General features: G+C 38.1%; 1 long non-coding RNA gene across 4 annotated transcripts; it reads left to right on the top strand.

Annotated features, from left to right (window-relative positions):
* Positions 1–877: 877 nt before the first annotated feature.
* Positions 878–17955, top strand: LOC103720155. Of its 4 annotated transcripts, none has more exons than XR_005510661.1 (5): positions 878–5111; positions 7942–8049; positions 8163–8227; positions 13626–13689; positions 17236–17955. It is a non-coding gene; the product is annotated as an uncharacterized LOC103720155 (long non-coding RNA). The 4 variants fall into 4 exon arrangements; XR_606088.4 differs by lacking the exon at positions 13626–13689 and having other exon boundaries at positions 878–3825; positions 5052–5111; XR_606089.4 differs by lacking the exon at positions 13626–13689 and having other exon boundaries at positions 878–1484; positions 5052–5111.
* The last annotated feature ends 555 nt before the right edge of the window (positions 17956–18510 follow it).

An 18510-nucleotide genomic window follows, 5' to 3' on the forward strand; every position in this document is an offset into this window, starting at 1 on the left:
ATCTATTTTTTTTAAATTTTTTTTATATTGCTGCAAGTAACTATTATTTTCTTTTTTTCTTCAGTTGGATGCATAAATTATTTTTTACATTCCACTGGTGGCTCACAGAAACATCGGCATAAAATCCCAAATTTATGTATCTATTTTTTATTTATTATTAATTTATCAATAATAATTTAAATATCATTATTTCTTTATTTATCCATATCCCCTGCCTTAGCTTTCTACAGAGCAAGTTCTGTCAAGTCGGCGTGTGACAATAATAAAATTTACAATTGAAACAAACCCCATCAGAGAGATTTTGGACTTATACTAGGGGTGGCAATCAGATCGGATCGGGTTATAAACGGATCGGGTCAGAAAATCATAAACCTAAGCCCGACTTATTGATTAAACAGGTCAGAAATTACAACCTGAACCTGACCTGTTTATTAAAGAGGTAATCCGACCCAATCCGTTTAACCTGTTTAATAAACAGGTTACCTGTTTACCCAATCCGATCCAATCTGTTTAACCTGTTTATCTAACCTGACCCGTTTAACCTGCCCAACCCAACCTGTTTAACCTGCCCAACCCAACCTGTTTAACCTGCCCAACCCGACTTGTTTAGACCCATTTAACCTATTTAACCCGTTTAACCTGTTTATACCTGTTTAACCTGCCAACAGTTAAACAGGTTAAACGGTTTAAACGGATCAGACATCTAAAACCCGTATCCGATCCAATTAATAAATAGGTTAAACGGATCGACCTGTTTACGATCTGAATCTGTTTAGACCAAACCCAAACCTGTTTATGGCGGATCGAATACGGATCGAATTGGCGGGTCGGATCATATTTTGCCACCCCTAGTCTTATACGCTTCAAACCACGTGCCAAGACATGCAAGAAACCCCCTCTCCTCTCCCTCCGCCTCCCTACCTCCCCCACACTTCAACGCCACGTCCCTCCTCATCCTTATTTCCTTCTCCAATTCCTCCCCTATTCCTCCTATCCCTAGAATGATTGCCTCGGGATAACATCTCCCTCTCAGGCCCGCTCCCAATTTCCCCATTCCTTATTCTCCAGTTGTCCACCCTCCTCTCGTGAAGGCCTCGTTTGAGGGATTTTGAAAGGGATCGAGATGGAAGAGACGGTCCCGGACCAGCCCAACGACCGGGCCTTCTTGTCCACCGCTTTGACGCCAGAGGCAACGCCGGAGCACCCCATTGAGGATGGCGCGGCGGCGGCGATGGCGAAGAGCCCGTACCTGAGCCGCGTCGTTATCGGGGATGTCCCAGTGCTCGTCGCCGCTCGCCCGGCTCCGGAAGCTGGGTTACGTGCGGAGCAACAGCTTCCAGCGGTGACGTCGGCAGATGCAGCGGGCATGGAGGTGGGGCCCCGGCGGCAAACAACAGCAACAGCTACAATAATAGCAGTAGTAGGGAGCAGGGTTTCAAGACGATTTTGAGTTTGGAAGTGATGGCTGATCAGAAGCAGCAGTGGTATCGGATCTGGCTCCTGAGTGCTTTAAAGTGCCGTCGGAAACCCTTTGATTGTTTCTCTTTTTGAAACGCGTCGGCATTTTTAATTACCTTTCTTTTTATTTTTTTTATTATTTTTTGCTTTATTTGCCAAGAAACCATTTTTAGGTTGTAATCTTGAAAGAACGAAGTGGTGTGAGATGCGAACTAGGGAAGATTTAATTACAATTCAAGGCCTTAGTGCTCGGATTGCAGGTTTGGAGATTTGTTGTTTATATGGAGTGCGATTTTTGTTCGAGTTGCTAGGAACACGAGGTCTCAGTCAAAGTTTGTGGTTTTTAGATGATCTAATAATGCTATTCTTGTCAAAGAGTGGGTGAACTAGGCATGAGTGCTTGGTGTCCTTAAGATTGACACATGCTGTTGACTGAAGGGAATATTATTCTAGACAAAATTTGTGCGCTTCAAGGTATTGTACCGTACAAAGTACTTAGCACTGATGAGGTTGATGATATGGAGACTTGATGAACCACAAAAAAGAAATGGATGAGGTGGGACAAAGAATAGTAAGCGAGGTCAGGTATTGGAAAGGAACTTTTGTAATTGCAACAACAAAGGATGAAAAGATGGAGAATTTGTGGATGACATAGTTATTTGCAACAATGAATATGGAAGCCCTAGTAATATGTGCTAGTTTAGGAAAGGTGAAGGGAATCTTAGAAAAGCTTGAACAAATTTCTACGTTGGACTTTGAAATGCTTGCTCTATCTGGGGATATAGTCATCAAAACAAAAAAACAAAGACAACTTGGCTTACTTAAGCTGCCACCAATAATGGATTAAGATAATTTTGACCATTCATTTTCTTTTTGTAGAATATATTTGTGGATCATCATAATATTTCACTTGACACGATTTGAAGGATCAGAGAGTTGCTTTATTGTCTTAATTGATTTGAGCATAATTCTTTTATACTCATCTATTTATTTGCATCTGTATGCCATCTTAAAATATTTAAACATTGGTTAAGGAGGATAACTTGGAGTGATCTAGTGTACCTATAATTTGCTCACAAATGGTCCACTTCCTTAAAACTACATTTATTATATAAACCAGAAACATCTGAACATGCTAAATGAGCACATGATGCATGTAAATATTTATTTTCACTAACATATCACATGTACACAATGCCCAATGGTATTTTAATGTATGCATATTATAACATAATGATGGCATCTCCTCCACATCAATAAGTAGAATTAACTTGCCATCAGGGGTTTAAATGTTGTTTGGCATGATTTGAACATGATATGTATGGTCAAGACCGGCATGGTACCGGTTATGTGCCATTACCTACCATATCGCTGTGCTAGAGTGTGCCAAGTGTGCCAAGCATTAGCACGTGGGGCTGTCAACGGGTTGGATTTGGGTTGGATCTATGCTATATCCTTATCTAAACCCGGTAAGAAAAGTCGAGTTCTGATTTAGGTTTGGATCCATCAAAATTAGTGGGCTTCAAACTCTCATCTAAACTCGATTAGTAATTTGATTCGAGTTTGGATTAAGTTTTTTTGTGGTTCAATCTGACACATGATTTTCATGGGCCAACTAGCCAAGGGTTAACAGTTTCCAAAACTACAAAGACTCTTATCATAATAGTTTGTGCCATATTACAATATAAAAGGAGCACGATATGAGCAGTAAATTCTTGGGTTTTAAAAATATTTAATCACTTTTCTAACTGATTTAAATTTTTATGTATGTTTTGTTTGATTGAAACTTAATCAAAATCTAAATGTTGGTTGGGATTTTAGAACTAAAATAGCAACAAGTGTGAGTTAAGGAGCGCATGCATGAGAAAGGTGCAATTCCAAATATGAAGAAAAAGAATTAACACAAATAATGTAGCAAATTTTCTTTAGATTTTTACATTTATATATACTACATACATAGTTTGTTTTCGGTATTCAGGTTATTATGTTTTCAAATTTGACATAGTTAAATCTGAGTTTGATCCAATAAGAAATAAGTTCCTATATATAGAATTTGAATTCAATCCTATAAGGTTATCAAAAACTTAATTTGAACCTTTACCTGATTATTATAAAATAATTGGGTCGGGTTACTGAGTTTTCAAGTATCATTTACACCCCTATTGACACAGAACATACAATGCCAGTGCTAGGGGCTGGCCCACAACTGGCTTGCAACATTTGAATCCAAACAATACCTTTTGGCTAGCTTTTTTGGGTGAGGTCTTGTGTTGTTATAGTGCGTGGAGACAAAGATGAAGCCTTGAAGCCTTAGATAAAGGAGAGGATGAACAATCTGAAGCCTCCCATACAGAGATAGAAGCAGTGGTAAGATGAAGAATGTTCATGTGCTGTAGTTGATTATGTCTGTTTTGGTCCAATCATTGTTGTGGTGTGGTCACTGCATGAAAATTCATGAGTAATTAAATGAATTCTGTGATGACAGCATATGATTATATTTCATAAGAAGTCGAGGCACTATAACTTAAAGGTGATGTGTAGGAAATATTTTAAGAAGTTTATTATATGTGTGCTGAAATAGAAGAAGGGCTTCTAAAGCCAATGACTCCTTAATTCAGGATTATTAGAACAGGCAAAACTTAAGATCTAGTTGGATGAGGGTTGGGGGACAGGATTCTAACTTGAGAGGTTCATAACAAAACCAGGATCCATGATGCTGTTTCCATGTTGATGCGGTAAGGATAATGCAGTGAGGCTATTGTTTTGCTGTTGTGGCTTCCCATAGAACATGTACTCTTAGAAATTAGCTAAAAGAGTGGGAAGCAATCTCATGCGACAAGGTGCTCTTCTCTAACTGTGCTATACCCTGTCCAGATGATACACTTCTATTTTTGTTACTCTACATGTATAAAAACATTGTCATTCTTATTAAGTTGCAATAGCTATTATGGTAAAATGTGCCAGACTGGCAGATTGATTATTGTAATTAGGATGAAGATACACAGCAAATTTGTTAGGATGCCTACATTCTAGTGGTTGGTACGCCCTGTTGATAAACTGGCTGAGGATGAAGTATGTCCTATTTCAGAATTTTTTTTAATGAAATTGTGGTTTTCCATCTGGGCCTTTATTAATATGATAGGTACTAACCTATGAGTTTTTCCCTCATAAAAAATGTTTTCTTGAATTCATCCACTGTTCATTTTAAAGGAGGCTATTGCAGTTCTATCTCTTTGTGCTTTCCTGAGTGCCAAAAGTAAAAGATGAATGTAATGCTATGTACGACATTGATTATGAATGAGGTGGACAACTTTTTGTCATCATTTATTATTGATATTCTTGCTCTAGATGTATCTGCTAGTTCTTATAATTATATTCTATTCCCAGCTGAAAAGGAAAAGAAAAGTTAAAGTGCAGAATACATTTAATGTTCTACATTCTTGTAGCTAATGCTCAACTTTTTTAACATGATATAATGGATCTCATGCATAACAAGAAAAGAATGCCTGGTCTCTTAGTATATAACAGACTTTTTTCCTGCAATTTTTTTCCATATAAATTGTATCACATATTTGTTGAACTGGATGATGCAGGCTCGCTTGATAGAGAGAACACTATCTTTGAGTGATCTAAATGAAGTTGTTTTTGGACAGGTAAGCATACCATATTTTTTCAGATTGCCTCCCCTTTTGAATCAAGATATAGCTCATAATATTCTTTCATTCCTATCTTACATGTTCAATTCTTTTAAGATATGCTGTGTCTGCTTGCTTGCAAATTACTTGGAACCAATGCCTATCAGGAGATTTAGTTCAAGTACTTCAGTTTAAATTATGGACCTCTCAAACTTATCTCAAACAATTAAGTGCCCGAATCATGAGTCATTCCTTGCCACAAACTTATCAAGGGTTTACTTCCTCTATCAATTAGTCTTTTCAATCCTTAGATTTTATCTTTGATGTCTGGATCTTGCCTTCCCTCTGTCAACTTTAAACACAAAACTGTCTATGTCCTTTTTGTGCTGTGTTGGTAATTTTTTATTTTACGTATCCATACTATTTAGGGTTCTTAACTACTAAATCTTTGTTTGTGAAACATAAGCACTTCCTCTGATCTGCTCATATCTAACTATCCTTGTGATGTCACAAATCCTCCTTAAAATTTTCACCTCTCATACTTTCATATTCTATGCATGGGCTTTCTCTTTTGATCAATACTGCATTATTTTCAGTATTACAACTATCAGTGTTTCATGGACATGAATGAGGAATTGATGTGGACACATATTTGAGTCTTTGGCTCAGCAACAGGAAATATGAAGATAAGGAGACACATACAAAAAAGAACAGTTTTAACTATATAAGTTTCTAAATTATTGTATTGTTGAAATTTGAAAACATTAAGAGATTATTATTCGAGGGGTTGTTTAGGACATAATCTTCGTCTCAACTCCAACGTCAGCTCAGCAATATGGGAAACATGACATTTGGATAATTATTTTAAAATTCCTTCATCCTTACTGATCTCTAGATACAATAAAGGTTTGTTTCTAAGTTCTCATGTCATCGTTGGATTGTTAGAACCTTATTAGCATGAAACTTCCACATAGGATACTGTACCTGCTTTGGAAACTCCTCGGAAACTCGAGCCTACACGGATTTCTTTAGTGCTTCCTTACTTAAAAGTGTTTTTAGAATATATTCGCTTCCACGCACCTGCACTCATACCTACTCCTGCACCCTCTCTCTAGCAACTTAGGTTAGAATACTCCAAACTCTTTATTAGCTCAACCAAAGAATTTGATACTTATCTAAAGTCTCTGATGCACCCCTGATTCACAACCACGTCAGACATAGCAAGGTGGATGTGAGATTCAAAGTTTCACTAAGTACCATAATTTTTTTTCTTCAATCCTGGAGACCAGCAACTGTGAGGCATGGATTCATGGCACTATTCCACCCTAACCTCCTAGTTGTAGTAGTTTTATGTTTGCCTTCTTCATTCTATTGCATAACTGATTCAAGAGATACAAAAATGATCGTACTCTGGTATCTATTTTATGGTATGACAGTACTGTATCTCTTTGACTGTTCATTTTAGGCTTATTTTTCGTTGTTATTTCCGTTAGAATGCATTTTGTACATTCTAGCATAGTCCTTAATCCTTGTATCTTTCCTCAAAGATGTATAGTCCTTGTATTTTGTCATTGAAACTTGAAAGGATATTGCTAGTATGTGTGTACTTTATATATATATATACACGCACACCTTGTAGCTTTAAGCGCCTGGTTGCAATTCCTTTGACCTTTGTTGTGCAACTATTTCGTTCAAACTCCCCACATGCCATTACAACCAATCTGAATGCCTTCATCTCATGTTCTGTTAATATTGGTTTGAATAAGAGCTCTCTTCTCTCAGACACCCTTTGGCTCTCTTATACTGCTATTTTGTGGCCCTATATGATCAACACCCGTAATGTCATCTGTACCATCACCTCTTCATCTAGCAACTAACACTATATTGATATAGTGGACATGAGTCCATTTTTAATTTTTATCGATTTGAATATTGTTTGTATTTTTTCTCATATAATACACCTCCAACCCTATTGCCCCATCTTATCTTACAATTACTCTTAATGCTAACAATCAAACCTTTACATGTAGCTTCAGAAATGCCCCTCAATTCCCCATCTCTTTCACTAATTGATGGCTCCTAAGTTCTAATTATCAACCATCTCATTTGAATATTGAACTGGACATTCTTATCATAAATCAAGGTGTTCGTTCTTGCTTTATCCATTATGTGCTGATTTTTCAGAACTTTTCTGGTTCTTGATGCTAATTGGGCTAATGAACTTTGAACCTTGGCAATCTGAATTATGGCTTTTCATCTTAGATTCTTATTAGTTAGAAGAGCATGATGCAAGATGTTGGCTCTGAGTTCATCACTATATTTTGGTACTGTGGACTGTTTTTCCCAACTTTGTTGTTTTCTTGTAGATTTGTAGCTTTCGGATGTTTGCAGCTAAGGGCACTTATATGGAAAGAGTATGCTATCTACATTGCTAGCAATATGGTTTGTCTTGGTAAAATGAGGCACAGTGAGATTGCAATTTTAATTATGAATGTTTTGTCTATGCACTTTCCACTTCTCTCTTCCTTTTTGTAAGTCTATTTTTTGATGAACTAGCAGATCTATTTCCAAAGTGAGACATCACTTATTGTTTTTAGACTTGAGATTGAGTAGGCAATCTCAGTCTATGATATTCCATGAATTTAAGACAGATGAGATGCTATCTTATGTCAAATAAATTCTATGTGCATATGTTGTGTTTCTTGTACTGTGTGATTTTATACGGTGAGGGTTTTGGCCTATTATAAATTTTTATATTGGTCTGCCACCTCTCTTTACAAGTTTGTATTTACTGCACTTTATTCTTCATGTCTTTGCTCCTAATCTAATAATATGGGTGAAAGTGCAGGCTGAAGCTGCTGGTCACTTCTTAGGTGTCATAAGAGGCTACCAGGAATCCCTTTGTTCTAATTTTCGGTCTCATACCATCACTAATGTGCAATCAAATAATGATAAGGTTGGCAAACACTTACCATATCATGCATCTGCTAGTAAGCAGCAATTTCCTTTTAAATTATTCTTTAGATCTTTCTATGTATGACATGAAAAATATTTGATGATGTTTTCAAGTGTTGCTGCTCCTTAAAGACAGTTTTATTGATGCATTCCCCATCAAGGACCAGCCATTCATCAAGGTGCTCTATTTTCTTTATCTTTCTTATATTCTTTCCTATCTTGTCTTTATTTTGAGCCATTCACAACTATCTTCTGTAACACTGCACTTGCTTTTTGTTGGAAACAAGCAAATTTTGTGGGAAGAAAACAAGAGAAGAAATTTGTTCTCTTGATGAATAGTGAAAAAAATAGCAAGCCAATGGGTTGTACTACAAATAAACTTTTCTTCTCAGGTTCTCATATATTTAAAACAACAAGTTACATGACCCTTATATAGGCCCTCCAAAGCTAATCCGAGATTAAGAGTATTAATCTCGTTAGCATTCCCTAAGCATCAAATAACCACCTGATAAAGAGAAAAACCATCTCCCCATGCCACTTGGGAAACCAAAAGACATTTGACTTTTAGGAATTACAAACATAGGGAAACAACACATCATAAATGACTTGGGAAAATAAAAGGTCTAGCTTAATTTCTAACATCCCCCCTTAAGCTAAACTTTGACCATGCCAAGTTTCTTCTTCAATTTGTTAAATGCATCAACTTTTAATGCCTTGGTGAAAATATCCGCCACTTGATCTTCCGTTTTGCAATACTTGATCTCAATCTCTCCATCTTTGACCAAATCTCGAATAAAATGATACTTGATTTGAATATGCTTGCTTTTTCCATGAAAGACTGGATTTTTTGTAAGTGCAATAGCCGAACTATTATCACAAAACAGCTTTGTTCTTTCATTTTGAGAATGCTTGAGTTCTTGTAGAATCCACCTTAGCCATAATGCTTGACAACCTGCCAAGGCTAAGGAAATATACTCCGCTTCTGCCGTAGAGAGTGCCACAATAGGTTGTTTTTTTGATGCCCATGAGATAGCACCCAAACCAATATGAAAGACAAAGCCAGAAGTGCTTTTGCTATCATCAATACTTCCACTCCAATCACTATCACTGTAGCCAACCAAGCTTGAATTTGAAACTCTTGCATAGTGTATGCCATAATCAATTGTTCCACGTACATATCGTAGGATTCTTTTAGCAACCTCCCAATGGATTCTCCTTGGTGACTCCATGAATCTGCTTATTAGGCTTACAACAAACATGAGATCCGGCCTTGTTGTAGTCAAGTACATAAGACTACCAACAAGACTTCTATAAAGAGTTGCATCAATCATTCTTTTGTCATCATCCTTAGTTAGCTTCAACCCAACTTCCATTGGAGTGCTTACAGGTGAAGCATTTTCCATATGAAACTTCTTCAACAAATCACGTGCATATTTCTTTTGAGATATAAGAATCCCATCTTTATTCTGCTTTACCTCAATTCCAAGGAAGAAATGAAGAAGACCCATGTCGGTCATCTCAAACTCATGCATCATATTTCTTTTAAAATCTTCACATATGCTAAGATTATTGCAGGTAAAAATTAAGTCATCAACATAGAGGCAAATGATAAGAATATCACCTTGAGTGTTCTCCTTTGAGTAGAGTGTGTGCTCAAAAGGACACCTTTTGAAGCCATTTTTTAGAAAATACCCATCAATCCGACTATACCAAGACCTTGGAGCTTGTTTTAGGCCATATAAAGCTTTGTTGAGCCGGCAAACCTTGTTCTCTTCACCTTTCTTCACATAACCCGGTGGTTGGTCAATGTATATCTCCTCTTCTAGAACTCCATTCAAAAATGCCGATTTGACATCCATTTGAAAAACTTTCCAACTTCTTTGCGCCGCCAAAGCTAGAACCATGCGGATTGTTTCAAGGCGAGCAACGGGAGCGAAGACTTCATGGAAATCAATTCCATATTTTTGCTTGTACCCTTTTGCAACAAGTCGTGCTTTGTGTTTTTCAACTTCTCCGTTTGCATTTAGCTTTGTTTTGTATACCCATTTCACACCAATAGAATGCTTACCACTTGGAAGCTCCATGAGTTCCCAAGTGTTATTTCTTTGAATAGAATCAATTTCTTGATCCATAGCATGCCTCCACTTGTCTTCTTGAGATGCTTCTTCAAAAGTAAGATGATCGGCATCAGCAAATAAAGCAAAATTAGTCATGTCTTCTTCAGAGAGTCTCCTAGACATTTCATAAATGTCCCTTATGCTTTTGGTTTTTCTTGGAGCATTTGAATCACTTGAGGATGATGATGAGGATGGAGAAGAAGATGAAGAGGAAAGTGGGGTTATATCCTCTTCATTTCTTGCACCATCACCACCATTCAATTCTTTGTCTTCATTAACATCAACCATGATTGATTCTTCATTCCTATGGTCACCATCCCAATCCCAAGATTCTTCTTCATTGAAGTTGACATCTCGACTAATGATAATTTTCTTGGTGATGGGATTGAACAACTTATAGGCTTTGGAATTTTCACAATAACCAAGAAGAATGCACTTTTCAGATTTGTCATCTAGCTTGCCTCTTTTCTCATCCGGCACATGCGAATAAGCAATACTATCAAATACTCGTAAGTGACTAACACAAGGTTTAAAACCACTCCAAGCTTCTTGAGGAGTTTTCCCTTGAACACTTTTGGATGAAGCACGGTTCAAGAGATAAACCACACATGCCACAGCTTCCGCCCAAAAATGATTGCTTATTCTCTTTGATTTGAACATGCTTCTAGCCATCTCCATGATGGTTCTATTTTTTCTTTCGGCAACGCCATTTTGTTATAGAGTGTATCGAGTTGTGAGTTGATGCCAAATGCCATTTGCTTAAAGATAATCCACAAACTCATGGGAAATGTACTCACCACCCCAATCGGAACGCAAAGTTTTTAGCATGAAACCACTTTGCTTCTCGTCCAAGGCTTTAAAGGTTTTGAAAAAATCAAGAACTTCTGATTTTTCTTTGAGAAAATACACCCATGTTTTTCTACTGAAGTCATCAATGAATGTGAGAAAGTATCGGTTACCTCCAAGAGAAGTTGTCCTCATAGGTCCGCAGAGATCTGAGTGTACCAATTCAAGAGGCTTTGATGCACGCCATGCTTTTCCTACCAGAAAAGAGTGTCGATGGTGTTTCCCAAGTGCACATCCTTCACAAACTTGATCATGCATAATGAGATTAGGCATGCCACGCACCATATGATTCTTACACATATGAGTTAAAGTGGAAAAACTCAAGTGCCCATAGCGCAGATGCCATAGCCATGATGAATCTTTGATGATGGTGTTGAAGCAAGGAAGACCTCCATGTTGCATCTTCAATGGAAACATTTTGTTTGGAGTCATTTTCACCTTGGCAATAAGAGCATTGTTCTTGTCTTTAATTTCACATGAATCATCTTTGAATTGAATATTGTGCCCCTTCTTTAAAAGTTGCCCAACACTTAAGAGATTGTGTTTTAGGCCAGGAACATAGAAGACATTAGCCATACGCTTAATGTCACCATTCTTGGTATGGACAAGAATATCTCCGCCTCCTTTCACCAAAAGCTTATTATCTTCACCCGTTCTGACTTCACTTTGGAGAGATTCATCCAAAGTTGCAAAAGCATTTCTATTCCCCGTCATGTGGTTACTACAACCACTATCAAGATACCAAACATCAAGAGAATTAGATTCTTGTGCCGAACAGGCAAGAAAGAGAGTACCTTCTTCTTGAGTTTGATCTTTCTCTTGCATGAAATTTGTCTCCTTGTTATTTTCTTCTGTCATTTTCTTTCTACAAAACTTGATAGTGTGGCCAAACTTTTGACAATGATAGCATTGAACTTGAGATAGAGAAGATCGACCTCTGCCTCTTCCTCTTCCTCTTCCTCTTGTGTTGAAAGATGATCCATATTCTTGTACTTGATTTCTTTCTCTAATGTTTCTTCCTCTTCCAAGATTTCCACGCCCCCCACGTTGGCCACCTCGAATTGAAGTTTGTGCTTGAAAGGCTTGCTCAAGTGAGGGTGGAGTAGCTTGAACAATACGATGCTCATGAGCTTGTAAAGAACCTAAAAGACTTTCCATGGTTAGAGTGGATAAGTCTTTTGATTCTTCGATGGCCACAACAACATGATCAAATTTTCTTGTCATACTTCGTAGAATTTTCTCTACAACTGTTTGTTCTTCAACTTGGTCACTATTTATCTTCATTTGATTGACGATAGATGTGACACGGTTAAAGAATTCTTCAACCGTCTCATTCTCCTTCATTCGCAACATATCAAACTCACTCCTTAGAGTTTGCAAACGAACCATCTTAACTTTTTCAGATCCTCTATAGGCAACATATAGAATTTCTCAAGCTTCTTTTGCGGTGGTAGATTGAGAAATCCTCTCAAAGATAACCTCATCAACGGCTTGATAAATAAAAAACAACGCCTTTTTGTCCTTCTTGCGATTGTCCTTCAACTCATGCAATTGTTGTTGAGTAAGAGAGTTTTCATTATCGAAGTCGACAAAACCCTTCTCTACAATATCCCATAATTCTTGGGATCCATAAAGAACCTTCATTTGAATACTCCATTGGCTATAATTCTTTCTGGTGAATTTGGGAAGTTGTGGTTGCAACATATGGGAAGACATCAAGATAAACTTGTAACCTTGCTCTGATACCAATTTATTGGAATCAAACAAATTTTGTGGGAAGAAAACAAGAGAAGAAATTTGTTCTCTTGATGAATAGTGAAAAAAATAGCAAGCCAATGGGTTGTACTACAAATAAACTTTTCTTCTCAGGTTCTCATATATTTAAAACAACAAGTTACATGACCCTTATATAGGCCCTCCAAAGCTAATCCGAGATTAAGAGTATTAATCTCGTTAGCATTCCTTAAGCATCAAATAACCACCTGATAAAGAGAAAAACCATCTCCCCATGCCACTTGGGAAACCAAAAGACATTTGACTTTTAGGAATTACAAACATAGGGAAACAACACATCATAAATGACTTGGGAAAATAAAAGGTCTAGCTTAATTTCTAACACTTTTATCTTTTTACTTCCTTTTAGATCTTATGGTCTTTTGCATCATCTTGGTCCATCTTGGGCAGAAGAGACCGGGACCCACTTGGAGCTTTGCATCCGGACACTTAGGATGGCCTGTTGCCCTGAGACGCCTATTTTTAGTTTATTATTTTTTCATTTTTTCTCTTAATTCTTGTTAATTGTTGTTCTGCTTGGTCTTTGTATATTCTATGCCACCCTGGCAGCTTACCAACTTGGTCTGTCCTATTTTTTCTTATTTTTTCCACTATCGAGATTTAAACTCTTGGCCTTTGGAAAATTTTTTGAACTTTCACCAATCGAAGCATAACATTAGTCATCCTGCTTTTGCTAGTTAGTTGATGTACTCTCCTTTGATTTTGCATTGGGCTACCTTGAGCTATTTTATGAGATGTCTTGAGAAAGATTGTTATAGGAATTCGTTAAGCATCTTAAAGTTTTTTAGATGCTTATTCAGGCCATATTGTCTTTTGACAGGTTATCTACCTTAGGACATTAAGCCTTCAAGTACAGGATATTTTATTACTTGGAGTAGTACGAAGTAAGTGAGAGTTAAATTATTGTCATATAAACTACAATAAATCCTATAGGGAAACTTAGAAAATTTTTTTGGAAATGAATAATGTTACAGGTTCTGCAAATGTTCTTATACTAGCTACCTAATATGTTAGATGTTGATTTTTTAGCCTCAGCATTTTTCATTTTCATTCCTTTTCCCCGTTTTCTTTTCACATATTTGCCGTTCTTCTATCTACTTTTTCATCTTTTACAGTAGTTCTATTTATTAAATACTTGAATATCATTAGCTTATATACTTATTGTTAGAGTTCCACCAGAAAAAAAAACATAGTTAATATTAGAGGACCAGAACTTAGGGGGTACCAATTTATGTCCTGGACTTGCCTATCTGCTTGCATTTGGCCCAGATAATCAGGTTTGGTTAAAAACCTTTCATAGTTGGGTTGATTTTGGGTTATGCAAAGTGGAACCAGTTAAAATCAGCTTGGGTTCTGGTTTGCCTCTCTTCAACCTGTTGGGTCTTGAGGGGTGAGCTGGACGGTCAAAAGGCTACCGTGGGTGGTCTGACTGGGTCTTCTGTTCATACTAGAATGGCTACCATAGGTGGTCTAGATTGGATCTTTTGTTCAACCTAGAATTGCAAAGGGAGAAAGCCAAGAGGTAAAAGGGAAGACATCTTGTCTCTTCCTCATGCTGGGTTAGATTTGACGTCCTCCTCCATTTCTTTCCAACTCTTAGTGTCGTATGCTCTTTTTGGCTTGTGTAGAGGAGGGGGAGGGGAAAAAGTTTGCCTCTCCAAATTTTATTTCTTTTCTTTTTTGAATGTCATATCTGCCAATCTCCTCCCTCTGTCTCCCTTTTTCAAAAGAAGAAAGAATGAAAAAAATGACCAATGCTTGGCCTCATCTATAATGGATACCCTCACCCGGCATTCCTGATCTCCCTCTCTTCTCCTTTTCTATAAGATCCCATCTGAATTCTAAGATGTCACTGCACCTCTCAATCTCTTCTACCACTGCCTTATCAAAGCCAAAATCATTGCTCATGTGAGACCCTTGCTTTTTGGGTTAACATTCTATGGATGCAATTGAGAACATTATTTTTGAAGAAATGGTAGGCTCGTTGGCTGTGGTAATGACTTGGGAAATCCACTGATTTGAAGGAAAAAAGCAAGAAGATTCAAGGGCTTCAGAAGAGATGGAATTAGGGCTGTTTCTTTTCCATTCTGTTATTCTTATTTGGATGATGGGTTGTTGCAAGAATAGCTCATGTTTTGGATCTACTTACTGCAATCCGATTATAATCTGGTTATTTTTAATATTTTTTTGGCCTGACTCATATCTGACAACCCAACGCAGAGCTGACCTGACACATTTTGACTTCTATAAGGTTAGTTGATGTTCACAAATGCCAAACAACGATGACTTTGATAGTACTGGCCTGCCACTTTTCTTATGTAACTTGGGTTCATACATCTAGCTACTGTGGTCATCTATGGCAAGCATATTGTTGGTATGCTTATCTTGTTAATAGCCGAGCCGTAAACTAGTTTACGGAATGCGCTAGTCACTACCCTTTATATACGTAAGGGGAATCAACTATATCCCTATACCAATGGTTGAGAATATTACTCAAATTTGTGATATAGCTTATCACTCATACGAATTCTTGCGTCGCCTAGTCCTCCTCCCAGATCATTTCTTTTGAAGTTAATAAGGTCGAGAATGACTTGCGAAGACAGGCGTTGTTCTTTTCAAACTATCCATGAGTCTCTTAGCGACCTCTCGGACACACGGGACGATGATACCTGAGAAGGACCACCAACTTGACCATAAGCAAGGGAGCGGTAGCCTATGACTGTTACCGTCTTAGTTAGTTGTCTAAATTGTGGTGATTCCAGGTATGCTTGGATGAATTTATAGAGGTTTCAAAAGGAATTGCAGGATGATATCGTCAAGAAAGAGTAAGACTTTGAAACAATTTCATTACATTTTGGTTAGTCTTTTGAGCCCTCAATTAACATAAAGAAAGGGAGAAAGGGAAACGGGCATGGGGTCGACTAGGTCCAACAGAAGCATCCTCACAAGCAGCCAAAGATAGGCGAGGAAAAAATTCCTTCGGGAAAGATCAGCTCTAGATAAGGAACAAACTTCAAACTTCGCGACAAAGGCAACAAAAACCTGCTTCCATGCTGTCCTTGCTTGGCTAGCCATTCCGACCTTATCCGTCGCCCTCTTATTTATCAGCCAGCCCTGGCTACTGGTTTAAATCTAAATCATTCTTTAACCACCTCTTTTTCTTTGGAATGGCATTTATTTTCATCTTCTTTCTCTACCTAAGTAGAGTAGAGCCAAACCCTCTATGAGCCCTTTCCTTCTTTCTTTCATGGAAGTAGGCTTATTCAGCCTTAAAAGCTTGTGTTCTTATTCCTATCGCCCTTTCTTAAATAGAAATGGGCATCTTCTTATTCTTCAGCCTTAATTAAAGGCTCTTCCCTGCCTAGCTCCTCTGAAAAAAGGAACTACCTTGCTTCGGCGCACGATTCGGAAAACAGCCTCAACTTGAGCTTTTACCTCTCAACCGCTGCCCTAACGAGTGGGAAAAGAGATATATCGGGGGTATCGATGTGGATGAAAGGCAGAGATGAGAGCGAAAGAAGAGGAGTGGAACGAAGCCTTAAAGGCGAGGCACCCGAAGACAAAAGCCATTGGCTGAACACTAGCCGGAAAAATCCTTAATTCGAAAGACGACAATCAAAGCATCACGACTCGAGGAACAATCCTCAAGGGAGTGAACCTGTGAGATCGGTAGAAAACCCGTAAAAGGAAGCCGCTAGGCATCAAGCCCTATTACCTTAGACCCAGGGAGGGTGGCTGTTGTTGGGTGGTGAGTTGCAATGAAAGAGCTGAGAAGTTTTGGATGTACATAGAAGGGTGAGACTTTCTCGGCTTTTGAAATTTTTGGTTAACTCTGTGCCACTGTTGGAAGGCTTTGTTGATGCTTCCCTTACCCTTCAAGAGTGAGAGACTCTCATGATGCCGTAAGGTTTATATGTGAGGCTGTTGAATGAGGCAGGTTTTGAGAAGCAAATGTGATGTATGCACCTTGCTTGTTAAATTATGCCTTACATCAGAGGCATACACAAGCTAATTTTCTTGCATGTCGTTGTTGTGTTTATGCTCAAATGTCACACCATTGTATGAATCCATATGTTTCTTTACAATAATCAGTAAGTAAATATTTGGTATTGCAGGTTATCTTAGCAAATTCTGTTTACCTGATTCTAACATGCATCTCCAACATTTATGAACCTTTCAAGAAAATCCACATGGCTTATTCGTTGCACCTTGAGGCCGAGCTCTTGATTCATTGTGAGGTTGCATGTCGCACCCCCCCCCCCCCCCCCCCCCCCCCCGCCCCCCCCCAACCCAATCCCCCATCCCCTCCCCTCTAAAGCTTGCTCATGGATGGCAGTCATTGCATCATGCAGTGCATAAACAAACTCTTACATTTGTTGCAGCCACTATTATTTCAGCTTTCTGACCTCTCAACATATCAACTGTTGCAGCTCTTTGTAGGGAGACAACTGTTTTCTGTTCTGTCAGATTCTCGGCTTTCCACTTATGAGCATGCGTAGTCTTTGGGAACATACCACACAATGCATGATCGATCAAGAGCTCTTTTATAGGACCAAAAGCTGCAGAATGTGTCGGGCTGCATGAGCACACACTACCGCTGCTCGGTATATTGGTACATGATGTTCATAACTTACATGCCATGAAGGTTCCTGCATGGAGTTTTATTCCCAGAAAGAAAATCAGCATGCTGATATTGTAATATACCACGGCAAGCCCTAACAGGTGTGGCCGCTTGAGGGCCTTGTGGCCATAACAAATGTGATGCATCCTGGTCTTTTAAAATGGGATGTCACGGCTTATCTGAGGTCTGCTTGCTTGTCCATTTATAAGCTCATACAATTCTTACATTGCTTCTCTACTTGAGATGTGTTCTTATTATTGCAGCTTAGTCCTTGCAATTTTGCCGAAATACTTTTGGAAAGGCAGGCAGGAAGGCCTGGCCCGCTAAGCTTAGGGTGCTTTAAGTTCAAACACAATTTTATTTCTTTTGTTCATTTTGTAAAGTTTTAAAGTTGATGATTGATGTAAAAAGGAGATCAAAACACAGGAAAAAAAAGATCATGAAAGGAATACGTGAATTTGGAAATTTAAGGCTTCTATCTCTTCTCCAGAAAAAAAGGCTTTTATGAAGTTTTCTAGCCAATCATGCACCTTATAATTTGTAATTCAGAAAATGGGTAAAATCATGTGATATCGTGTTCTTTTCAATAAACCCAGTGTCCTTCTGGCGAATGGGGCCATGTAAATTTGTTCTTATTCTTTAGTCTTGCATCCATGGTGAATGTACATGATCTGAAACTGTAAAGAGAAAGATAAATCTTTTAGGGGTTCGAAGATTTCTAGAGCAATCATTGGAATTTTTCAGAAGAGAAGACTTTGATGTCTATGGCCGCCATGTCCACGTGGGACTTGATAGAGACATTTTTGCCTTTGGCTGATGCATGTTTTAGGACAGGTGGATCTTCCTTTGCTGCATCAGGAACGAGAATCAAGAGAAAGGTCTAGAAAAGAAATTGGCACCCCTCCAATAAAGGGTCCATGCTATGATTATTTTACTGGTATAATTTTTAAAAAGAATGGCTTCCATTTGCCTGGTCTGCATCAACTGGAAATATTAAGAAATAAAAAGCGACCATTTTAAAGGTCATTATCTGCCATTATAGTGAATGATGTGAAGCCTGGAAAATATATACTGTTGTCCTTTT

The sequence above is a fragment of the Phoenix dactylifera genome, chromosome 2 (assembly GCF_009389715.1).
Source record: "Phoenix dactylifera cultivar Barhee BC4 chromosome 2, palm_55x_up_171113_PBpolish2nd_filt_p, whole genome shotgun sequence".
NCBI classification, from domain to species: domain Eukaryota; kingdom Viridiplantae; phylum Streptophyta; class Magnoliopsida; order Arecales; family Arecaceae; genus Phoenix; species Phoenix dactylifera.